The sequence below is a fragment of the Equus quagga genome, chromosome 15 (assembly GCF_021613505.1).
Source record: "Equus quagga isolate Etosha38 chromosome 15, UCLA_HA_Equagga_1.0, whole genome shotgun sequence".
Lineage (NCBI taxonomy): Eukaryota > Metazoa > Chordata > Mammalia > Perissodactyla > Equidae > Equus > Equus quagga.
In genome coordinates, this window is record NC_060281.1 from 25,868,206 (window position 1) to 25,893,847 (window position 25,642).

The window sequence follows — 25,642 nt, forward strand, 5'->3', positions numbered from 1 at the left end:
AATATTCAAAAGGTAAGTCAGTAAACACTCCTGGGAGGGGCTGAAGAAGGTTTCCGTGTGTATGAGCTCAGGACAATATGGTCAGGTATGCAGTTTTCTGATGGACCAGCTAATATTCTGTGGCTGATTAAAGCTAGGTACATACTGTTTAGAAGTCAGTCATCTCATTGGCAGATGGTAGCTGGTTGACAGCCTTTTGTGAAGAGTGAGTCATTGCATTGAGATTTTTACCTAAATGGGAACATTTCTCTCTACATGGTGGGGGACAGAGGGAGCACTTGCAGGAAATTCAGGATTTTCCTTAAGAAACAATTCTTCATATAAGAAATATTAATAAGAAATTAAAAATAAAAATAAGAAAAATTAAGTCTTCGAGTCTGCAAAGTTCTATCCAATGGAGCAGAGGGTCTGCAAACTCACAGACAAGTGATGTATTTTTTTTTTTTTTACAAAGTTGACATTGGTTACCAATATTTAGAGATCAACAGATTTCAAATGTGGCAACCCTAGACGCTCATACCACCACTTGGCAACAATCTCCTGTGCTGAGTGCAGAGCACCTACCGACCCTTTAGGCATCTGAAAGCCCTGTCGGAAAATGAAGAATTTGATTTGATTGTCGGAAAATTGAAGAAATTATCAGTTGCTCACTCTGGCTATAGAAAAATCTGAATAATGCTCCCAGGAAATGTACAGCTTTTAGCAAAGTGACTGGCCTGGAAATCTACCCGTAAGAATTACTTGCAAAACACACCCTTAAGTAAAGAAATGAACCTGGTATTTAGTTACCGGATCTAAGCAATTAGATTTGAGGACATGTACCAAAATAATCATTTTAGTTTTAGAACTGGTGATCTTTACCCATTCTTTGTGACAAATGGTAAAGCACAAAATCAAACATACACTAAAGCTCATTATAATAAAATATCAGCATTAAAGAAGATAATCGACTTGATCTCTAAAGTAAGGTAGCATAAGTCCAAATAATCCAAAAGTGGTTTCAAATTATTTAGATATAGGTTAAAAACAAGGAGGGCCACAACTTGCCTGTTTTATGCTACTTGAAATACTTTGTGATCTGTCTGAACACCGATTCTATTGATCTGGACTTTCAAGGTCATGTAGAAGTCCTGATTTTACAAGAACTAGGATTCTATATTGATCTCAAGGAATTTAACCTTCTTGTCCACAGAGTCAAAGCCTGAGAAATGATTCAAAGCTGCAAACATTCTTTTAAAAATAAAGTTTACTTTTTCTAAGTATAAAATAAATGTACACTATCAACAATTTAGAAAATAAAGAATCCAAGTTATTTTTCCTTCTAACTTTTTGAGAAGTTTCAAACTGACACAATATAGATATGCAGGCCAAGGGTCCTCCCAGTTACTAATGCTGAGCCACAAATTTACTCGGAGCTTCTTGGCAGTCAAAGGGAAAGGAGAAAACAGCCCGTTATATAATTCACATTGCCTATAAGGAGAAAACATATCAGTTACTCAAGGGTAGTGAAGTGTTTCAGGACATTTGGCGGAGAGAGAAAATTCTCTTGTGTTCATTTAATAAGGAATACAAAACCATATCACACCCAGCAACCACCCTACAGTAACTGCATTGGTGAGTTCTGTAAACTAGGTGGTTTAGAATCCCTGAGTCTTAGCAGAGCAGAGTATAAAGGTAGCAGCCTGGGCGCTAAGAGCATGGACTCTAGAGCCCAACTAGCCGGATTTGAATCATTGTCCATCACTTATTAACTGTGTGACCTTGAGTAAATTTCTTAACCTTCTATGCCTTAGTTTCCTGACTTATAAAGTACCATGATTAATAATATTACCTACCTTAAAGGGCTGTTTTGAGGCTTAAATGAGTTAATGCCCATAATGTACCTAAAACAGTATGTGGCACATAGTTAGCATCATCATTATTACAGTAAAAGCTACAATAAAGGTGTGCACATGATGTCAAAGTACAGAAGAAGGGCACTTACACCGACTAAGGCTCTGAGGGTAGGTTTGCAGGAAAGAAGATGCCTGTGCTGGGTCCAAATCTTGGCCTACTACTTAACTGCTGAGAGTATGACCGTGGCCACATTCCGTAAACTTTGTATTTCCACCTGCTAAAGCAGAGATATAATGTCAGCTGTTGATCCAATAAGGTGATGTTTGCAAAATTAAACGAGATAATATATGAGGATTAGATGAGCAAATGTAACAAAGCATGGCATGTATCACAAATAAATGTTTCCTCTCAGATCTAGCAGAAAAGTAAACAAACCAGTCTTGTATTCAATTTTTACATGTGTCCATTTTGTCCAATTAAACAGTGTATTTATGTACAACAGAAGTAGTTGTACACAAATATTCATTCACATCACAACAAAACTACGTAGAAGAAATGATAAATGATCAGTACTGGCTTAGCACAACTCCTGTTTTTTGGTTTTTTTCCATCACCATGGAAATGCCTTGGTATAGCTATGTCCATTTTTGGGGCATATTCTGCCAACCTGTGGGAGTTGGTAAATCTAATACTTCGATTTCCATTAGGCAAAACTCCCCCCTCATCTGTATCACTTTATACAGAATTCTACTATAGCATGTAGTATATCATGTTACAGCTACACTTCATTCAATTTATAGTCATTTGCTTCATTTAAAAAGAACTATGGTAACCAGTTACATACTTATGTGTTTTTTCCCCTCCTCAAACTGAAAGTTTCTTGAATAACTGTATCATATCTGTAGCATCTGGACAGAAGCTGGCACATAATATACTGACTTTCAGTGTTTGGTGAAAGGATCCAAGTAGGATTTGAAGTGTGCTGTTAGAAACAAATGAGTCTAATATAAAGTTGGGGGGGTTACTCTAGGAATTTATGTGAAAAATATAGACCCAGTCTGATCCTCTCATTTGGTAAATGAGAAAACCGAAGTCTGAAATGGTTCAGTGATTTGTCCAAGGTTATCTAGCTAGTGAATGGCCAGAACCAAGACTAGAATCTCAAATTCCCATCAACCATACCAGAGGCCAATCCACTACACAGGCTTGCCTTTCACACCCCAGTAATTCGGTGTCCATCTCTCCTACCTCACTAAAGCTGTTACTGTTGGTCACCAATCACTTTTGTGTTGCTCAATCCAGTCAATGCTTTTCAGCCCTTGATACACTTGACCTATGTGTGGTCTCTGACTCTGCCGACTCCCTTTCTGTCTTGCAATTCTTTCCTACCTTGGTTTCAGATGCATTGCTCTCATCTATTTCTTTTATCTCTCTGGCCATTCTTTCTCAGACTTCTTTGTGGGCTTCTGCTCATCTGCCACTCCCTTTTAAAGTTAGTGCTTCCTGGGGCTCCATCCTTGGTCCTCTTTATTGTTTCTTCTATATTTTCTCCCTGTTTGATCTCATCCATGCCTAGGACTTAAATGAACAATTATAAGTTAATGTCTTCCAAATCTATTTTATTTTAACTCAACTTCTGTCTTCATTCATAGACCTCTGTACTTCGACGGCTTATTGGATGTTTCCCTCTGGATGTGGCAGTTCCCTCCATCAAGTCACAATCACATTGCAGTAATCTTTGAGGGAGCCTAATAAACTGGAGCCTTCTGTCCCACACAGAGGAGGATGCAGCAGGAGACCAACTATCATCTTTACTACTGACTGTATTACTTTCCTATTACAGTTGTAACAAACTACCACAAACTCAGTGGCTTAAAACCACACACAGTTATCTTACAGTTCTGGAGATCAGAAATCCTAAAATCAAGGCGTCGGCAGAGCTGTGTTTTCTCTGGTGTCTCGAGAGGAGAAGCCATTTCTTTGCCTTTTTCAGCTTCTAGAGGCTGTCTGCATTCCCTGGCTCCATCTTCAAAGCTAGCAGAGCAGATTCTTCCAATCTCTCTTTCTCTCTGACCTCTGCTTCCGTCCTAATATCTCCTTCTCTGACTCAGCCTCCTGCTTCCATGCCAGCAGTATAATCCAAGATAGTCTCCCCATCTCAAGATCCTTCACTTAATCACATCTGCAAAGTTCCTTCAGGCATGTAAGGTAACATCTTCACAGGTTCTGGAGATTAGGACACGAACATCTTTGGGTGGACATTATTCTGTAAAGCACAACTAACAAAGTTTGTACTGGATATTACCTGTGGACAGAGAGCTTCCCAATGTTAAACTCTGGAATTAAATAGATTTACTGACTTTGTAGCCCTGGACCAGGCACTTTCAACCCCACCCCCAGGCCCTCCTCCTGGAGAAGCAGAGAAGAACACCAGAACAGGTCCCTGAAGGCAGCTTTCTTTCAAGAGAAAAAGAAGGAGAGGGGCTACGCATGACCGGTTTCTCCTTTTAAATTCACCAATCAGGAGGTCACCACTCCAGGGAGGAGCGGGCCGCGGGCAGATGCAGTGAGAGGCCAGGAATATTGCATTAACGGATGTCACTCCATTTGCAAGGAGTCATCATGAGTGCAGAATAAGTGTTTCCCCAACAAACATATCCATATTTGAACTCATCATCATATGGCACAAATCTGATGAGCCTCCTAAGACAGTCACCATCACTATCTAGTAACTTAGATCAGAACCTTGTGGATAATCCAGACTCATCTTTCTTCACATCTTGCTAAATGTTTCCACCACCTACCCCAGCACACATACTAGAAACGTGGCCTACTCATTTATCCCCCGTGCAGCGCTGTCAGTTCTCCTACCTGAACAGCACTCACATCTATCCCCTCCTCTACACTTAGAGGGTAAGGCTCTTATCACTTCCTATCTAGAATACAGCCGTGGCCTCAAACTAGTCTCCCTGCCTCAAGGTTTGCTCTTCCTGTCCATTTTCACTTTTACTCGTGAAGCTTCCTCTGCCTGGAATTAACTCACCAGTTACCCTCTTCAAACCCCCACACCCTGGTCCCCCAGCTTGCCCATGCGTCAAGCAGAATCGACTACCCAACATCAGCCAGGATCAAACTTGAACCCGAGTTGCTCTGACTCCAAAATCCATGCTCTTAACTGCTCTTGCTCCAGCACTGCCTTCTCTCATATTTTAAAATCTAACGGGCTTTACACTTTACAAAGCATCGTTGCATAGATTATTTCCTTTTAGCCTCACAACGCTCCAATGTAGACAGGATGGGTACTGTTATCCCCATTTATAAGATGAGGAAACCGAAAGTCAGGGGAGTTCAAGGTTCGGTCCATCACACCCTGCTGGGTTAACCAGCGTCACTCAGCAGTCTTCCACATCAACCGCGCACTCAGCCCCTCTGGGTCCACTCCTCAGAGAACCTTCCGGCGCTTCGCAGTCGTAGCCGACGGGGTCCGCGCCAGTCTGGACAAGGCCGCAGCTCTCTCCACCACGGGCGCCCTGGCACCTCCCGGCGGCGACCACGGCGGGGACCTTCCCTTCCGCAGTGACGCGATCAGTGACGCCATACAGTGACGTGTGGTGACGTGCTTACCCGGAGCCAGGTGCCAGCAGGGCAGCCACACCCTGGGGTCCCCACCCCAGGAGGGCAGAGGGTCGGGCCGGTGGGGTAAAGCCGCAAACCGGCCCGAGGCGACCTCTGGCCCCTGAACCTTCGGATCCCGCGGGCCCGCCGCCGATCGGTTGCTAAGTGACGCCAGCGCGCAGAGGCGCGTGCGCGGCCACGGCGGTGTGCGTGAGAGCGGACGCGCGCCGCGGCGGCGGCGGCGAGGACGGCGGCGACGGCAGCGGCCGAGGGGGCGGTGGCTGCGAGGGGGGTGCGGAGCAGGCGGAAGAGGCGTCTGTGCCGACTGCTGAGCCGCAGCGGAACATCGTTGGGGTGAGTAGCCGGGGCCTCGCAGGGGTAGTGGGGCCCGGCCGCACCTGCTGCGCGGGCCCCGGGCGCGGGGATGCGCGCCCCTACCGGACCCGCGCGCGCCGCTCCACGCCCCTCTGCCGCTTTTTCCGGGGGCGGGGGAGGAGGGCGGACGGGGGCTGACGAGGGTCATTTCCTGGGCGCGGGCGCTCTGGAAGCGGCAGCGAGGGGCGGGCGAAGCGTCTGTAGTCGTGGAAGGTGCAGTGGGAAGTAGGTGTCTGGGGGCTTCGAGGTGGCTCTGCCAGGCTCCCAAACGAGGAGTTGGAATCAGGAGAAGCCCGGGTTCCCAGAGCCGCCTCGCATCCTGCCTGAGACCGAGAGGAGGCGGAACCGGGGCGGCCGGGCTCTGGGGTTCGGAAAGTTTGGCGCTGCTGGGGCCTGCATCGCCCCTGCCCTGGCCGGGCTCCGAGGAGGAGCCGGTTGTTATGGAGAGAGTTATGAATCAGTGCCTGCGTGCAGCGTCAGACACACCCACGACCCGGGGAGGCGATCTGTCAGTGCAGATGGGGGCGGCCAACCTGTTGCCTAGTTTCCGTCTTCACGTGTATGTGCACGTGCTTAATATAGCACGCATAAAACTTTGTTTGCCCTAGGCATTTTATCACATTGTTGCTACAGATTTTGAGGCCAAGTGGCGGATATCCATTCTCAGTTCTTCCTCATAGTCTCAAATCAGCTGTTTTATTTCCCAGAACCCTGTTGTTCTGTCATTATCATTATTAGGGCCAAGAAAGTATGGAGACACTGTGTTTTATTTTCCTTGAAAGTACAGGCTTGTTACTTACTAGGCAGAAAATACAGATTCTGTTCAATATGTGGACCGGAAAATACTGATGGTTGGACAAGCCTGACTGTAAAGGTGCAGCGAATCATCAGCCCAGTGCTCTCTTCTCTGTGCGCTGGGCTGCCGCGTGGGTAGATAATGTGGTAGTTGTAGTTAACCATCCTCACGAGAAATCAGTATGGGGGGGTTGGGAAGAAATCACTCTTTTCTGATTGTTGATTAAGGCGGTGCCTAATGAACCTGTAGAAAGAGAGATGATACTGAAATTTAATCATGTTTTGTGCAAGCAAATTGGAGAGGATAACATAACTTTTCTAAAATTCTGTGATTCACTTTCATCACTGAGGATCTGTAAAGTACGTTGCCTGAGATTCTTACATCTTGGATCCGGTAATAACCTTGCTCTTTAACAGAGTACTCAGAATTCAGTGTCTCTTGCTCTCTGGACTATAATAGCTTTTAGGACAGGAATCATGTCTCTTCATCAAGGCCGTGTGTCCAGCACCTGCAGAAGTGCTTGCCACAGGGGAGGCACGCAATAGATATTTGTTATACATTTATGACATGGCGTAGAAGTGGTGTATCGATGTACAGCAAGCGTTTAGTTGAGTCCTTCAAGTTAATACATGTGCCTCCTCTGCCCAGTATTATGCTCCATGTGGGAGGAGGATTGAAGGATTGCAAATGATGTAGAAGACTTGGCTTTTTTTCTTTAAGAGCAAACAGTCCAGCTAGGAAAATTAAGCACCTGTATATAAAATAATTATGAACCCAAATGAGAGAGTATGTGAACAAGTGCTGTATGAGGTGCTATACTTTAAGTACAGTAGAAACTTAGAAAAGAGCAGACTTGTGGTGGGCTGAGTTAGTGAACTCTTTGGAAGAGGTGAGATTTGATCTGATCTTTGAAAGAAGTGTAAAATTTGAATTAGAGAAGAGATAAATAATACGTTGAGACAAGAGTGTGAATTTGGTCATCGGGGGATATATTGAGGAGACTTGCATGTCTGGTGAGAAGTTCTCTGATGGGGAATATTGGAGAGAGAAGGTTTAGCAGGTTGGGAAGGGAAGGTGTTAAGACCAAGGCTGGCTTATCAGCATCCCACTGATAACAAGATAGAGCCTGCTGTCTGGGTAGGATGGGAGTTGTGTGACTCAGAGTAGTCTTTGACAAGACTAAGTGTTATCCTTACTTAAAATTAAAGGATATTATATTTGAACCAGGACCAGGTTGTTGTGTTATTCTGATTTCAATTACTAATTTGAGTAAATGCCTCACTATTGTGCGTACCTCTTATGAATTTAGTCTGCAGCACACGTCCCCATTTCTAAAATCTACCTGATGTGCTTGGGCTGTTTCATTGGAAATTTACTGAAATGGTGAACCCAAAGCATTTATCCAGCCACTGTCAGTGACACAGTTTTGCTTGGGATTATCTCTTATAGTGGCCTCTGAGGTTTGTAGTTGCTGCTGATCCTGTAAAAAATACAAATAATGTTAGCTGGGAAAGGAGTCTATTTGAAGAAGAATACTGAAAATATTGTCAAAAAAGATTTGAGAAAATTAAAGATGCTGCTGCCGAATATTGAACCTTTGGTCTTTATAATATCTTTTGCTGTTATGTGAGAATTCTTTTGAGTGGTGCGTAAACCTGAAGTTGAATTACTGACCTAAGATGTGTAAAGTTGCAACACCAAATGTTGCATTATTTAACAACTCAGCAAATATTTATTAGGTGCTGGCTGTGGTTAGGCACTGTGTTGGGTGCTGGAAAGACAAAGAATAAGACAAGGTTACCCTCTGAGATACTCAGTATTCATCAGAGGAGACAAACCTTTAACCATAATATGTTACGATAAGAGTTAATTACTTTTGGAATGAATAAAATGCTAAGGGTGTAGTTCACTTTGGGGAAAAAATTAATAGAGTCAGGGAAAGCTTTAAAGAAAAGTGGATGGAACTTAGCTCTGAAGGTTAAGTCGAATTTTGCCACATGTAAAAGGGAAAACAAGCATTCCAGGCAGTGGGAGAGCATAAGCAAAGTTGGCAAAGATTAAAATTGAATGGGACTTTTGGAAAACTGAGTCGTTTCATGTAGGCTTGTTGTATGGCAGAAGTGATGAGAGAGGAAAGGTATGGTCGGAGCCAAATTGTGAGGGGATCTTCCATTCCGTTCTAAAAAGCCTAGACCTCCCTATTGTACCCCTAGCCCTGCGTTGGTGATGGAGAGCCTTGGAAGGTAGAATAATCAGATCAGAAAGTTAACTGGCAGTTCATAAGCAGAATTGCATTAGAGTGAAGAGGGAGGGAGACCAGTTAGGATGTAGGTGAGAGATGCTGGGAGCCTGAAGAGGGACAGTGGGAATGGGTGGATTGTAGAGCTATTTTAGATGTTAAAATCTGTAAATGTTATGACCAGCTAGAGGTGAAAGAGAGTGAGAAGTCAAAGATGGCATGTCTAGTTTGAATAACTGGAGATTATGATGGCATTAAATTAGAAAACACAGAAAGAGGAACAGATTTGCAGTGGAGAGGAGAAATGATGGCATGTTAATTTTAAGATCCCTGTGTGTTTAGGGAGATCCACTAGGTAATTGGAAATTCTGCTCCAGAGTTTATGAGACAGTTTAGAAATAATTGTGACTTAAGTGACAGCCTCCAAGGCTATGGAAGTAGTACCATTCTAGGAGTTAGTATAGTAGTTAACACTGTGGACTTTGCGTCAGGAAAACTCAAAGTCAGATCTCTGTTATGCCAATTATTGATTGGGTTGGGTGACCTTGGGCAAGTTATTTAACATATCTAAGCCTAAATTTCTTCTGAAGAGTGGGATTAATAATACTGTAAAGAATTGTTGTGGAGATTAAGTGAGATAGTATGTGCAGAATGATTAGCATAATGCCTAGCTTATAAATGCTTAATAAATGACAGCTGTTGCCCTTAGTAGTAGTAATAGTTACAGTTATAGAGATAGTAGAAGAAGATAGAACTACCCAGAGTAGTGGAGAGTGAAAACTGGAAAGGACAAGGAATGGAACTTTTGGAAATCAATACTTAGATCAAAGTTATATTGGATCTCAAACTTAAGCATGCATCAGAAATACCTGGAGGTCTTGGTAAAACACAGATCTCTGGACCCTACTCCCGTCGTTTCTGACTCACTAGGTCTGAAGGGTGCTTGAGAATGTGCATTTTGAACAAGTTCTCAGATGATGCTGATGCTGCTATTCCCAGGACCACACTTTGAGAACTACTGACATAGAGGGTGGATGAAGGAAGAGGAACCAGCCCAGAGACTGACAAAGAGGTGGAGGCTGATGGAGAAGCAGGAGGAAGTTTAGAAGGATAAGGAAGTAACGGCCTGCAGACTCTCTAGATCTGCCGTCTGCTTTCCGTTTCCGTAGACCTCATCTCCTTCTTATTTCTGTCTTCTCCAGAATTTGCTGTAATGCTTGGCACATAGCAGTGTCTGTGTGAATCTTGGAAGCTTCTTAATACTGTCCTTGTGCATGGTTGCATGAACTTCACACTGATTTCATTCATGCTCTTATTTCTCGCTGAGTCACAGAGAAGGTACTGTTCTAATTTTACACACACACACGCATGCATGCGCAATAACTACAGAAAATTTTTTTCAAGTAGTTGATGCATAGCTAGGAGTTTTGACTTTGTGTTAGATGCCCTCCCTCCCTTTTTTATTTTTATTGAATTATAGTTAATGTACAATATTATACTAGTCTCAGGTTACAACATAATGATCAACATTTATATACATTACAAAATGATCACTATGGAAAGTCTGGAAAGTAACCATCTGTCACCATACAAAGTTATTACAGTATTATTAACTGTATTCCCTATAGTGTACCCCATGATTTATTTATTTTATAACTGTAAGTTTGTACATCTTAATCCCCTTCCCCTATTTTGCCCATCCCCTATGCTCTTCCCTCCCCCGCTTTTTTAATGTCAGAGTCCAGTTTGCAAAATAATTGTCAATAACAAATGTCAAGATTACAATCTGTGTCTTGTATTAGGCACTTGGCAGGTTTATAATGTAAGCAAATAATATACTCCCAGTCCCTGGGATGTTTACAATAGGATGGGCAAAATGGGCAAAACCCAAAGGAAAGGAACAGGAAGAGATACAATCACAGAAATTGGATGGAGAGGAACCTGAATATAAGGACTTATTTCTTGTTTGCCGATATACTTTGGATCTTATATGTCTCACATACTGAAGACTTTTGGCATATAGTGCAAATCTTAGTCTTAATCTTTTTTTGAAAATTATAAGGGAGTTCCTCTGTATAAGGAAGTCAAACAATAATTGTGCAAAGATATAAGCCATTGTAAAGAGATTTCTTTTTTAAGGTTTTATTTTTCCTTTTTCTCCCCAAAGGCCCCCGGTACATAGCTGTGTATTTTTAGTTGTGGGTCCTTCTAGTTGTGGCATGTGGGACGCTGCCTCACCATGACCTGATGAGCAGTGCCATGTCCGCGCCCAGAATTTGAACTGGCGAAACCCTGGGCCACCGAAGTGGAGCTTGCGAACTTAACCGCTGGGCCACAGGGCCGGCCCCTAAAGAGATTTCTTGAGTTAAACTGTAGCTTCATGACTGACTAGGTAGCTGCTTACCATGCTTCCTAGGCTGTTGTTCTCTCTCATTTGTTCTTTTTTTAAAAGATTTTGCTTTTCCTTTTTCTCCCCAAAGCCCACCCATCCCCCCCCGTACATAGTTGTGGGTCCTTCTAATTGTGGCATGTGGGATGCCTCCTCAACATGGCCTGATGAGTGGCGTCATGTCCTGGCCCAGGATCCAAACCGGCGAAACCCTGGGCCGCCAAAGTGGAGCGTGCGAACTTGACCACTTGGCCACGGGGCTGGCCCCTAATTTTTTTTTTTTTATTGCAGTAACATTGGATTATAACATTATATAGCTTTCAGATGTACGTTGTAATATATTTCAAATTCTGTGTAGATTATATCATGTTCACCACCCAAAAACTAATTATAGTCCATCACCTCACATGTGAGCCTAATCACCCCTTTCACCCTCCTCTCTCTCTACTTCCCCTCTCATAACCACCAGTCCACTCTCTGTTGCTATGTGTTTGTTTGTCATTGTTTTCGTCTTCTACTTATGAGTGAGATCATATGGTATTTGACTTTCTCCCTCTGACTTATTTCACTCAGCATAATACCCTCAAGGTCCATCCATGTTGTCACAAATGGCTGGATTTCATCATTTCTTATGGCTGAGTAGTATTCCATTATGTCTATATACCACATCTTCTTTATCCATTCCTCCCTTGATCGGCACCTAGGTTGCTTCCAAGTCTTGGCTATTGTGAATAATGCTGCAATGAACATAGGGGTGCATGTGTCTTTATGCATTTGTGTTTTCAAGTTCTTTGGATAAATACCCAGCAGTAGGATGGCTGGATCATACGGTATTTCTATTTTTAGTTTTTTGAGGAATCTCCATACTGTTTTCCATAGTGGCTGCACTAGTTTGCATTCCCACCAGCAGTGTACAAGGGTTCCCTTCTCTCCACATCCTCTCCAATGCTTGTTGTTTCCTGTCTTGTTAATTATAGTCATTCTGACCAGAGTGAAGTGATATCTTATTGTAGTTTTGATTTGCCTTTACCTGATAGCTAATGACGTTGAACATCTTTTCAAATGCCTGTTGGCCATCCGTATATCTTCTTTGGAGAAATCTCTGTTCTCATTTATTTTTTCTGCTAACATCCATCCATTAAGTATTTACTATGTGCCAGAAACTGTGCAAAGTGCTAGGCATAGAGAAAGGGTAATTGCTCTGGGCATCTAACACTGGTTTTAGTTAGGAGGTATGATACTGTGTAAATGAGTGTGCACACATTGTCAGGGGGAAGATCGGATGCCTGAATTTTATAATCTTAACTGTATATTGGCGTGTGCAGACATTAAGGACTTGAAGTTAAGTTCATTCAGCCTTATGTATGCAAGGAGCCATGAAAAAATACAGAGACAAACAGAAATTCTTTTAAGCCATCAAAGAATATATAATTTGGTGGAAGAGAAAAAAATGTATTTACAATACTACATAGATTATGATAAGTGCTGTATAAATACTGGTCACCAACTAGGTTCTCCGATGCTTGGTGAGTGCCTGAGTGTTCAGATGTGATTTCGACTCATAAACTATTATAATGTTTCAGAAATTATAAGATGTTATAAATCCACATTAATCTCCTGGGCTGTCTTTTGCATCTTTATATGATACAAAAAAATATTCTGGCAGCCTGTGTCTTTGTTTTCCCACTGTTTATTGAGTAGCTGTGTTACATTAGGCTTTTTCTATATGTCATTTCATCCTTATAATAACCTTGTAAATTGGGTATTATCCCTATTTTACTAATAAGGCAACTGAGATTCAGAATGAAGAGAACAGTTTGCCTGCTGTCTGTGGCCCGTGAGGTGGGACAGGGCTTCAGCCTTGGGCATGGACTCTGGAGCCAGTGCTCTTCATGTCAGCTCCTAGTGTCATCATGGGGCCCTGGCCAGCAAATGTCCAGATGGAGAAATCCAATCCTATTTCTGCTGTTTTTGGGAAAAGTGATTGGAAGGAGTTAGAATTTTAATAACTGCCTGAATGATTGAAGACAATTTGATAATGTTGTTAGGAATGGAGGGGAAAAGGAGTAGAAGTTTAAAGGCCCCAGTGCTGTTCTCCTGTGAAGACATGATATATTTGACCCCAGATTTTTTGGTTGACTGACAAGAGATTTTACATAAACATTCAGATTTCCCACTTCGCTATGCATGAGTGCAAAATCTTCTAGAGGAACAACTGTACTTTTCCAAGCTGAGGACAGTTAAAGTAAATTCAGAACTCCTTTTTTATCACTTAGTGAAGAATATCTTGCTCCTCACCGCAAACAATGTATACTTGCGATTTCCCAGCTAATCTCCCTTCTCTCCACACCCCTTATTCCTCCCATCCACCTAAGTGTTTATTTTTGAATCTATTTACAAGTTAAATGCTTGTCTGTATTTTCTGTTTGTGGTTTAATATTCCTATTCTGATTTGATTTATCCCTTTTGGGTCCTACTTTATGCATTCCTGAAATATCAACTGTAATTATCTTTATAAAGCATAGCTGATTTCAGCTAATTTCACAATAAATATTTCTATGAAATTATAATTTATACAAATGGATAAATACTAAAACTTGCATTAGTTATCTATTGCTTTGTAACAAATTACCCCAAAATTTAGCAGCTTGAAACAGCAAATGTTTCTTATCCAGCAGCTTCTGTGGGTCAGGAATTCAGTTGTAGCATAGCTGGCTGGTTCTGGTTCAGAGTTCCTGGTGAGTTGCTGTCAAGCTGTTGACCAGTGCACAGCAGTCATCTGAAGGCTTGACTGGGGCTGGACTGCTTCCAAATGGCTGCCTCACATGCCTGTTTGCACAAGACTTCAGGTCCTTCATAGGGTTGTTTGCGTATTCTTACGCCTTGTTAGCTGGCTTCACCTGGAGCAAGTGGTACATGAGAGAGCAAGGAGGAAATCACATGCCTTGTATGTTCTATCTTGAATGCAGATACTGCCACTTCTGCGATATTCTATTTGTTATAAATGAGTCACTAAGTCCAGCCCACATTCAAGGGAAGGCAGTTAGGCCCCACCTTTTTTTTGAGGTGGGTGTGTCAAAGAATTTGTAGACATATTTTTAAATAACCGTAGGAGCCAGCCCTGTGGCTAAGTGGTTCAGGTCGTGTGCTCCACTTCGGCAGCCCAGGGTTTCACTGGTTCAGATCGTGGGCATGGACATGGCGCTGCTCCTCAGGCCGTGTCGAGGTGGTGTCCCACATAGCACAACCAGAGGCACTCACAACTAAAATACACAACTGTGTACTGGGGGACTTTGGGGAGAAGAAGAATAAAAAAAGAAGAATATTGGCAACAGATGTTAGCTCAGGTGCCAATCTTTAAAAAAAACATAAATCCTTTGTCATGTGAAGCCATTTCCTCAGCTGAAATTGATTGTCCATGTTGGCGTACATGCTGTAATTTTTCTGACTTGTATATTCACAGTATTTTCTGGAAATACTGTGAAGAAAAGGTAGTGGTTTTAAAAATCTAAAGCAAGTTTTCATAAATTACAGATTTTTTGATTTCTTCAAGCTTTGCATCTATCTCAGCTTCAGTTCTGCTTTCATTTTTATCCTACTTTATGCACTTATTCTTTTTTGTTTTTCTGCTTTATCTCCCCAACCCCCTCCCGTACACAGTTGTATATCTTAGTTGCAGGTCCTTATACCTGTGGAATGTGGGACGCTGCCTCAACATGGCCTGACGAGCGGTGCCATGTCCGTGCCCAGGATCCGAACCCTGGGCCGCCCCAGCAGAGGGCGAGAACTCAACCACTTGGCCACAGAGCCGGCCCCTATGCACTTATTCTTGTGTGATTCCATCTACACTTATTTCATAGTTTCCATAATTAATCTTAAATAGAACCAAACATTTCTAAGTAAAATTAATTTACCTTTCAAACTTTTAGAAGAAAAGTACTTGCTTAACTGCTGTCTGAAGACATGCATGTCAACTTCCATATAGCTCGATGACGTTGGGTTACATGGCTTAGATGAGTCTGTTAACTTTTATGAAAGTCCTTTGGGTACTTTAGAAACTCTTCTTTTTGAGTAACGTCCTAAAGTAGATCCATTTTATTCCGAATCTCATTCTTTAGAAGGCATATATAGAATATGATCGGTTTAGTCAGGGAGTCTTTTCAGACAGAACACATCACAGTTTGGTTTATATTTTGGCACTTTATTTCTTTAGATGTTAACCACTTGTTGACTTCACCACCCCTACCCCAACAAGTATCAATTACCTGCCTTACTTTTTCTTGTAAGGTTTTATTTTAACCTATTTTTAGACAGACAGAAAAGAATTCTCATATAACCTTCACCACATTCCCCCAAATGTTAACATTTTACCACATTTGTTTTATCCTTTTTTCTTTCTTTCCATATGTATTTTTTTTCCTAACTGTTCAAGAATAAGTTGCAGATATAATGCCCTTTTACCTCAGTCCTTCAGTGTGCATTTCCTAAAAAAAGGAATATTCTCTTACTACCTTCTAATCATCAAAATCAGAAAATTAGTGTTCATACAATACTATTACCTAATCTACTGACCTTGTTGTCCCAATTGGCTTGTCCATGAATACACTTTATAGCAATAACAGAAATCCAACATGCAAAATGAAACAAAAAACCACTTATGCAGCGCCTTCATCTTTTTTCCCCCTTTGGTTTCCTTTATCTGGAACAGTTCCTCAATTCTTGTCTTTGTGACATTGACATTTTTGAAGAGTGTGGGCCAGTTTTGTTTTGTTTTTAAATAGCATGTCTTTCATTTGAGGTTTGTCTGTTGTTTCCTCATGATTAGAGTCATGTGAATGCATTTTGGGCAGAAATACCACAGACGTGATGTTGTGTTTCCCTCAGTGCATCATTTCAGGAGGCCAGAAATTAATCTATGGCTTTGAGAGTTTGAGTAAGGAAGTCTAGGAGAGGCACCTCACCTAAATCCAACAGGCAGAGGGAAGCATGAATGGAATGAGGCAACAACTTTTTAAGGAGGTAATATATGAATGTGGTACAAAATTCAAAAATACAAAAGGTTGTGCAGTGGAAAGTAAGTCTTCCTTGCATCCTTAGCCCGTGGACATCCAGTTCCTCCTTCTGGAAGCAGCCACTGTTACCACTGATTTGTTAATTTGTTCAACAAGTTTTTACTGATTGTGTCTTAAATTCCAGGCACTGTTTTAGTGGGTTTTTTTTTTTTTTTTTTCTTTTAAGATTTTATTTTTTCCCTGTTTCTCCCCAAAGCCACCTGGTGCATAGTTGTATATTCTTCGTTGTGGATCCTTCTAGTTGTGGCATGTGGGACGCTGCCTGAGCGTGGTTTGATGAGCAGTGCCATGTCTGTGCCCAGGATTCGAACCAACGAAACACTGGGCCGCCTGCAGTGGAGCGCGCGAACTTAACCACTCGGCCACGGGGCCAGCTCCCTGTTTTAGTGTTTGAGGATGGAAAGGTGAACAAAATAGGCAAAGGTCTGCTTCTGTTCATGGAGGCTTCCATTCTACTAGGGGTGATTAAAAGTAATAAAGTTTTCTGTATATCTTTTTGGAAGTATTCTGTGTATATATGGCATAATCTTATGTTTATTCTTAACCATAAATATCACTTACCATACTTACTGTAATACATCATGTTTTTTCTCATTATACCTTGGAGGCTGTTCCTTATCAGTACATGAAAAGGCTGCCTCATTCTCTTCAGCAGCTCCATAATATTCTATTTTATGGATGTTGTCAGGAAAAATTGTGAAAGACTGAAATGGGCACAACAGATTGCTGAATGTCCTATCGAGTGCACTTCTCCAGGTTGTCTGTACCTTTCCTTGTCTTTGAGCTATTTTATAACTCTGTAAGTCGTAGAAAACTGATAGTATTCTTGTCCATAGAAATACAAATGGATTTTGTCCAGTGTAATGCAATTGAATGTTGTCCTGGGGATATTGGGCAGTTTTTCATCTATTTATAAAGCAGTTTCAGCATTTCAGATAGCCTATATATACGTATGTGTGTTCTTTGACTACTTCTTTAAGCATTATAATATCTTACTGGATACTTTGTTAATTAATGAGTTAAATAAACTCTTTGACGTGTTGTTGTTTGTATGTGTCATGATTTTACTTTTTTTAAAAAATTACTTTTTATCAGGTACGTTATCACAAGTCCCTTTTTGATGGAAATTTCATTTCTTTATAAAGCAGCTCATACCAGTTTTAGACAGTTTTAATCACTAGAAAAATCTGTGTTATCATGAAGCTGCATTTTGTGACGCTTTGCCAAGGAGATTAATGGATAAAAATTTTGATAATATTTCCATCAACCATTGTGACCTAGCGCCTGCCCTCCAAGAGTTTGTGGTCTATGAAGTTTCTAGTTTATGAAGAGTAGCAGGGCTATCGGGTAATTTGCTAAGGGAGGGCCAAGTTTGGGTTCCCCTAAGGGTGGGGAAGAACTGCATGGACCTTCTTTCCTCCAGCATCTGCTTTTTCTCGTAGGCCCCTGGTCTGTGCTAGCTGAAGCAGAACTGAATGTCTCTGGAAAGTTGGGTGCCCGCGCACTTGTTTTTAATGCTAGCTGTAGAACTAGTCAAGTCTTGGGGACTCAACTGGAATCCCATGGCTCCAGTTACCAGCAGAGTGATTTCTCTCTTCTTCCAGGTGGTGACATTAGCAAGAGAATATAATGGAGTCACATAGTTGGGGTGGGAGTGGGGGTAGTGGTTATATTCTAAAGTCAGGACAAAATGTAAAAATCAAATACTGTCAAAATTTTCTTTAAAAAATCCTTCAATCCCTACAAAGGTCCATGTCATGTCTTTCTTAATACAGCCATGTCCCCAAATAAGCTAATTTGGACTATGAGAATTTAGTTTTGCTAGAAGTTTTATTTGACACCCCTGATTTGGCTTAGCAGCACCTCACTTCATGAGTGCCACCATTACAAGGCATTTCCTGGCCTGCCTCAAACGCACCACAATAGAGCTATGACGCTATCTTTGCAGTTATGTAATTAGTGGTTTGGTAAAGTTCTCTCAGATACTTAGTTTGCTGTTCTGTAAAAGTAATAATCTTGTGTGCATTTGCATTGTTTCCATTGATATCTTTGCTCTCTCTACTTTTCTGTCACCTCTCCATTAAAGGTTTTATCACCTAGACATTAATATACATTTTGTAACTACTGAAGTAATCATGTACTATTTATTTCAGTGGTTATTAAATGCTTTTGATGTGGAGAAATCACCCACTCAGTTTTTAAAGGAAGGGTTAATTCTCCTAAAGTGGGATAATTCTGTTCTACTACTTGTTTGCCTCTGTTGTCAGTGTTTCTCCAGAGCCTTCAATTAATTCTTTGCTGCCTCCTCTTATTTATCAGTGATTGAGAAACTTCTAAAATAACTCATACCTTTTGTTTCAGACTGATTACAGCAAGGAGCGTACAGTCATTGAATGGAGTGGTGGGGAGCTCCCACTATAACTCTTCCTTCTGTATAAGTAGTTGAATTCACAAACGTTAAATTTGAATATAATGTAACTCTTTTATCGAAACAGTTAACCTAATTCAAGTGGTATTAGGGAGGAGATTCCTAGGCAGCTACCCTTTCATCCATGCAAACGTGTTTGACCTCCTGCTAGATTATATTAATTGTTGTGGGTACAAAAGAGAATAATTTGGAGCTGGCCATGTGGTGTAGTGGTCAAGTTCAGTACGCTCCGCTTCAGTGGCCTGGGTTTGTAGGTTCAGATCCTGGGTGCAGACCTATACCATTTGTCAGCCATGCTGAGTCTGTGACCCACATATCAAGTGGAGGAAGATTGGCACAGATGTTAGCTCAGGACTGATCTTCCTCAAGCGAAAAAAAAAAAAAAAAGAGACAGAGATTAGCTCAGGACTAATCTTTCTCAGGAAAAAAAAAAAAGAATAATTTATGGTCTCTGCCCACAAAGAATTTGTAATCTAGTGGGGGGAGGTAGTTTTAAACGTAGATGTTTGTAATATACAGTGGTAAGTGCTGTGATGGAAATATATCCAGAAGACTATTAGCTTAGAACTTATGCCATGAATACTTAACTGTCTATCAGTACTTCTGAGGAGACATCTTAGTAAACTCTGATGTTCAGAGAAGGCATCCTGGTGAAGGTGACACCTCACTAAGCCTGAAGAAAAAGGCCTTACCTATGTGGAGGGTGGAGAGAATGTGTATTTTTGGTAGAGAGATGGCAGAGTGTCTCAGGGTAAGTGGTCACTAAGTTTGGTGTTGCTGAAGCATAGTGAGAGGCAGGGCATCCTTAGAGAGGAGGCTAGAGTGGTAAGCACGGGTCAGTTCAAGGAGGGTCATGTATGCCCTGTGAACTTGTATCCTAGCCCAATGACCATGATACGATCATTATGATTATATTAATAATAGGATCACTAATAACAACATTTGTTAAGCACTTATTATATGCCAGGAACTGTATTAAGTGCTTTACAGATATCTCATTTAATCCTCTGGAACATTCACAAGTGAAAACGTAGAGGTGCAGAGAAGTTGAGTAACTTGTTCAAGGCCATGTCTGCTGAATGCAGAGTGGATTCCAAAGTGCAGAGGTCTATCTGACTCCAGAACCTTTTAATTGGAGAATCGTTACAAAAAGCATGATTATATATTCTATATAAGATATGATCTATGTTATATCTTTAGATTGATTATTCTGCAGCCCAAATGGAGATGGAATTGAGGGGGATAAAGGGGAAGGCAGGGAGATAGTTGGAAAGCTTTTGAAGTAGTCCAGGTAAGAGGTGATTGGAACCTGAACTAGAATTTAAGTTATTAGATAAGCCTAAGATGGATGAATTGGAGGAATATTTAAGGGGTGAAATTAAAAGATCTAACTAATTGATTAGATATAGTGGGTCAGGGAGAGGGAGGAGTCATGAGAGACTTACAGGTTTTTAGCATGGGTTACTGTGGGGCAATACCATATATTAAGATAAAAGACGCTGGAGGAAGATATGCATTAAGAGATTAGTTTGATGTTGAGTATGTGGATTTGAGGTGCCAGTGAGAACAGGCAGTGGAATCATATTGCAGGTATATGAATCTGTACATATGAATCTGAAATTCAGAGGAGAGGTCTGGGCTAGAAAGAGATTGTAAGTTAGTAGGTAGCAGTTGAAACCAGGAGGATAGATAAATAAATTCATCGGGAAGGCATAGCACTGGGGAACAGGACGCTTAAGGAGACAGTAGTGAAAGAAGAGACACCTAGAGGTAAAAGGAGAACTGGGCGAGGAGAGTGTCACAGGCTAAGGGAGTAGAGTTTCAAGCAGGGCATGTTCAAGAGTGTCACAGGCTGTAGAGAGATCCAGGAAGGTAAGGATGGAAAAGTGAACTTGGGTATTCCATTTAAGAGGTCGTTGATGACCTTGATAAGAGTGGTTTCAGTGAGTGGTGGGCTGATCCTGAGACTTCGGGGATTCTGGAATGAATCGGAGGTTACAAAGAGGACAAAGGGTATAGATAACCTTATGAAAAGTTTGAATAAAAACTGGAAAAGGGATTAGGAAGTATGTGTGAAGTATAAGGTTGAATAATTGGCTCTAAACTCTGCATACTCTCAGCCTTGGGGAAGTTGGTTTGGGCTCAGTCCAACAAGTTGAAAGTCCTTGAAACCTTTGGGGAGTATAGACTCAATTCCTGAGAGCTGCGGCCAGCTGCTTCCTCTGTAGCCTCCCAGCGAGTCCTTCTATTCCTGGGTGAACTGTAATCTGCTCTAATTTGTTGTCAATACAATATATGTCAGAAGATTACTAGCACAGTGCATCATCCTAAATGCTATTTTGGGAAAAAAAGGAAGAAAGAAAGAAGGGAAAAAAGTGATGGAGGAGATTGGTGGAGGAAACCCTAGGAAGGAAAATGATGTTATGGAGTGGCTGTTAAGTGTCAGGCACTGTACTGTGTCCTTAATGTGTTTTGTATTATTTTATTGCATCCTCATAGCCACCCTATCAGGGATGGGGTTATCCCCATTTCCTAAATGGGGAAATTGAGATCCTATAGCTTTATCTCTCCTTGTCTTATCCCAAGTTGTACCACTGATACCTGTGACCTTGGACAAGCCTCCCAGTTTCCTCATCTGTAAAAAGTCATGGTTATGATCCCAAAGTCTTCTCCAGCTCTAGGGTTCTAGGAATCTGTGAATATTTATTAATAGTGTTGCTATTTGGGCATGAAAAAAAGGCTATTCAGGGAATTTCCCCCCTCTCAGTGAATTAATAACTTAATAGTGACACTGTCAGGTTGTACAGACTAAATGATTTATTTTCCCATCACAAAGTGAGTACTCATTATGTATGTGGCCTTAGAAGGCTACTATAAAATAAATCAAGTAAATAGGCTTGATGACAGGCTCTCTATCAATTGTTACTAGCCCTGGGCACATGGGCAAATAGCTACCTGCAAGATCGTGTGATGCTTTTAAAGTGTGATATAGGTTAAGTGCTAAGTATTTTTATTAATTTAGGAAGTATTTTTGGCATGTGGCCTTTAAAAATTACATTATTATATTATCATAAATCTTGATTAAGGCAACAAAATGTATTTACTATGGCCAGCTTCACAGCTGGGGTGAAATATTTCATAGCATGTATAATGAGCCACTAGGTGATGGTGATTCTCTGTTCACATCTGAAAAATGAGAGTTGGGAAATGAGTTAGAAGCTTTAAAGCTCTATTTAATTGTGAGAATTAATTTCAAGGAACAGTATCATGTGCCCAGTGAGTACTTAATAATTGAGGAGCAGGAGGGAAAAAGGAAATTATGAAGCTTTTGAACCTTCTTAAGTCCATTTTGGAAAAAGGTTAGAATAAAAATATAATGCTAATGTGACTTTCAAAGACATGCTTTACAACGCGATACATAAAGAATCAAAATTAGCAAATACCTGGCATTTTAAGATTAAATGTTCTTCTAATTTGGAGCCAGTGTGTTCTAGGTATACTGATCCTGGCAAGCAGAGGTTCTCACTGGATGTGGAATCACCCCTCATAGGGCATTATGAACATTTATAGGGGAAATTTTGTTTTCTAATGTTGCTGAGATGCATATTATTTTATTACAAATTATTTTCTTTTGATTTTTCCCTTGTAGCTAATGTGTTTTTTAAAAGTGTTTATTAGTAGGTTCTAAATCTCTGAATTTTATTACAGAACAGTAGGGAGCGTTACAAGGCATTTGTTATAAAAAAGTGGGCATTGGGTCTGATAGGGTTGATGGCCATTGTATTCGTTTTCTATTGGTGCATAACATTGTGTCACAGACTTACAGTTTAAAATAACAACCGTTGATTATCTCACAGTTTCTGGAGGCTGGAAGTCCAGGCGTGATATAGCTGTATTTTTTGCTGAGGGCCCCACCAGGCTGAAATCAAGGTGTCTGTAGGGGCTGTGATCTCATCTGAGGCTCAGAGTCCCTAACCAGGTTCATTGATTGTTGGCAGAATTCTATTCCTTGTGATCATATGACTGAGGTCCTCATTTTCTTAATGACAGTCGGTGGGGGGAGGGGGGCGGCGCCACACTCAGCTCCTAGAGGCCACCCGCGGGTCGTAAGCATGTGGACTGCTTACAACTTGGCAACTTACTTCTTCAAAGCCAGCAGGAGAATTGCTCCAATCGGCTATAACAGAGTCCCCTGTAAGGTGGCCTAATCACATGAGGACTATCCCATATTCACTGGTACCACCCACGCGCAAGGGGAGGGGATTATACAGGCTGTGTATACCAGCTGGTGGAAATTGTGGGGCCATCTTAGAGTTTTGCCTACCACTGCCACTAGTATCAAATCTTCATATCTATCTCTCTTAGATGTGTCAGTGGAGTTCAGTTATTTGAAACAGGAGCACGCTAGCTACTTTAAGCATTCATACAGGCATTGAGTACCCACTGTGTGCCAGGTAATTTTCTAGGTGCTGAGATGAACGAGGCAGAGTCCTTGCTCCCATGGAAGTTATCTTCTAGTGATTAGTGCGATGAAGAAAATAAAATGGAGTAGAGGGTTAGAAGTGGGGTGGGGGTGGGTGTTCTTTTAGGTGGGGTGGTCAGGGAACAGAGACCTGAATGGTGAGTAACCAGTAGTGTGGACTCTGGGAACAAAATATTCCGGCAGAAGGAAGGTAATTATAAGGACCCTGAGTCAGGACTTAGCTTGACTGTGTTTAAGGAACAGCAAGGCCAAGGTGGCTGGAGTAGGATGTGTAAGGAGAGAGGGGTAGGAGATGAGTTCAGGGAGGTGATTGGGTGACAACTCATGCAGTGTCCTGTAAGCCTTAGTAAAGAGCATGATTTTAACTTAAAGTGACATAGGAAGGCATTGAAGGGTTTTAAGCAATGGAATGACCGATCTGATTTACATTTTCAAAAGATTTGTGTTGAGAAATAGCCTCTAAGGTGGGGAGATAAATACAAAGATATGAATTCTATGAAGGAAATGAATACAGTTATATGAGTGCAGATGGCAAGGGACCTGCCTAGACTGAGGTCAAGGAAACTGCCTGAGGAAATGGCACCTGAGCCACACCTGGAGGATGAAAGGTGAAAAGAGGAAGGGTGGTCCCAGCAAGCGAACGACTTATGACTTATGCCAAGGTCCTGTGACCTTAAAGGAGCCTGTCAAGTGCCAGGGAATGTTAGGGAAAATGACTGTGGAGTTAGGAGCTGGATTCCACAAGCCTTGAAGACCTAGTTAAATGTTTTTCCTGTTCTTTCGTGTTAAGAGCCTTGGGAAGCCACTGAAGGGTTTTAAGTAGGGATGGGAGTTACAGAGGGAGAGGTAGAGGGAAATGGGTCATAAGCAGTTTTATAATTTGGCAGACTCAGTCTGGCTGCTGTGTGGAGGATGCTTTGGATTGGAAGCATGGACATGGTTAGGAGCTAATTGATGGTCCAAGTGAGAGACAAGGGTGGTATGGACTAGAATGGTAGCATAGAAGTTGCTAAGAAGTAAACTGATTTGTGAGTTCATTTAGGAGGTTAAATCAAAAGATTTGCTGATGGATTAGGTATGGGAAGTGGGGTTGAAGGAGGTATCATTCTGGTTTCCATAATTGGATTCACTGAGCTGGGGGACATTGCATGAGGATAAGCTTTTTTTAGTGGGAGAGGGGACATAGAGGTATGAAGTGAGTTTTGAGGTAACCAGGTGGAGATGTAAAGTAGGCGGTGGGATATAGGGGTCTGGAATTTGGAGAAGAGATCTGTTAATATCTATATGGCCTATTTTTGAGGACTTAAATATAGCAGACGCTGTATTAGGTTCTGGGGATGTAAAGATGAGTAAGATGTTTATTCAGTCTTTGTTGAATCTGTATAGGCACTGTGTCATGGTTATCACCCTCTGTAAGTTTACTTACCAACAAGACAAATCAATAACAAAGTCACTGTATGGCGTAAAATGGGGGCAGTGATAGAGGGAAACGGAAGCTGATTCCAGAGCATGTAAAAGGGGCACCTGACCTGGATTGGCAACATCAGTGAATGCTCTTGCTGAAGGGCATGAAGCCTGTTCTGAGTCTTGAAAGAGGAGGCAGAATTAGCCAGACAAAGTGAATATAAGTATCTCCTGTAGTAAAAGCCTTGGACATATGAGAGAAGACGATGACATCTCAGAAAAGCCAACAACTCCAAGTCCCTGGCCTTCACTGTGCACTGAGCCAGTGGGAAGGCAGCGTCTGTGCGGAGCTTGGATGTTCTCATGGTGCTGGTGTTGGTGCTGGGACAGTTATGTAGCCTTTTGGAAAGAGGGGAGAAGAGTATTCATGACTGGAAGGTACTTCAGAGAACATTTAGCCCTTTCTTCTTGTTTACAAATGAGCTTTCCAGTAACCAAAGAGGAGAGCTGACTTGTAGATACCTTGTCAGCGAGTGCGTGTCTCCCCAAGGCTGGGGTTCTTTAGCCCTTTACAGGATTGGCAGTGTCCTTTGTGTGTTTCCACATTGTCTCTGACATATTTATTTGGAGAGAGAATGTCCTGGAAATCTCCAGATGCTGCCATTGAGTAATGCAGGTCTCCATATGGGCTTTGTCTTTGAAGCTGATATCGGCCTAGAGTTAGCTTTTTACCTGTATGGTGAAGTGGACCTGTTCGTTAATGGGTCGACCCCTTTGAATTTAAACAGAGCATTCTGTCTGGACTACCTGTATTTGTACGCGCTCTCTGTCTTTCTACCCACTCGTGTCTTTGTCCTTTTCTTCATCATGTACTAGTAGCAAATAATAGTAATAGTATAGTTGTAGTCGCTGTGCTAGTAGTGGTAAATATTTATTGAGCATTTATGATGTGCCAGGCACCATAGTAATTGCCTTACTTTACCTCATCGAATGCTACCAACAGCC

At 41.7% G+C, this 25,642-nt stretch overlaps 1 protein-coding gene and 1 long non-coding RNA gene across 2 annotated transcripts in view; one reads left to right on the plus strand and one right to left on the minus strand.

Annotated features, from left to right (window-relative positions):
* Window positions 1-1,231: 1,231 nt before the first annotated feature.
* LOC124226349 (uncharacterized) lies at window positions 1,232-3,364 on the minus strand. The gene is made up of 4 exons (XR_006885280.1): window positions 3,226-3,364; window positions 1,985-2,113; window positions 1,836-1,883; window positions 1,232-1,470 (listed from the first exon to the last, which is right to left on the minus strand). It is a non-coding gene; the product is annotated as an uncharacterized LOC124226349 (long non-coding RNA).
* A 2,322-nt stretch (window positions 3,365-5,686) lies between these two features.
* Window positions 5,687-25,642, plus strand: part of BTBD9 (BTB domain containing 9) — a 382,599-nt gene continuing 362,643 nt past the window's right edge. The window contains exon 1 of the mRNA XM_046639501.1: window positions 5,687-5,805. The gene's annotated coding sequence lies outside the window, so the exon portion shown is untranslated. The remainder of the gene's footprint in view (window positions 5,806-25,642) is intronic.